Here is a 220-nt window from a genome sequence, read left to right as displayed (position 1 = left end):
AACCTGGATGAAATACCTTAACTAAGGTAACAGACTACATGGTATAGTATGGTGTATGTTGTTATGTCTGTCAGCCTTCTGACTATATCCTACCCGGTCAGTTTTACTTAACCATACCCAGTATGTCTGTATTACAATGAACTTGAGTATATACATGGTGATCATAGTTTTATATAATGTCTATTTTTTCATACTTTCGCTTTGCATAGACATACTATAA

The sequence above is a fragment of the Mizuhopecten yessoensis genome, unplaced genomic scaffold, assembly GCF_002113885.1.
Source record: "Mizuhopecten yessoensis strain PY_sf001 unplaced genomic scaffold, ASM211388v2 scaffold8387, whole genome shotgun sequence".
Classification (NCBI taxonomy): Eukaryota; Metazoa; Mollusca; class Bivalvia; order Pectinida; family Pectinidae; genus Mizuhopecten; species Mizuhopecten yessoensis.
This window is presented reverse-complemented; position numbering follows the sequence as displayed.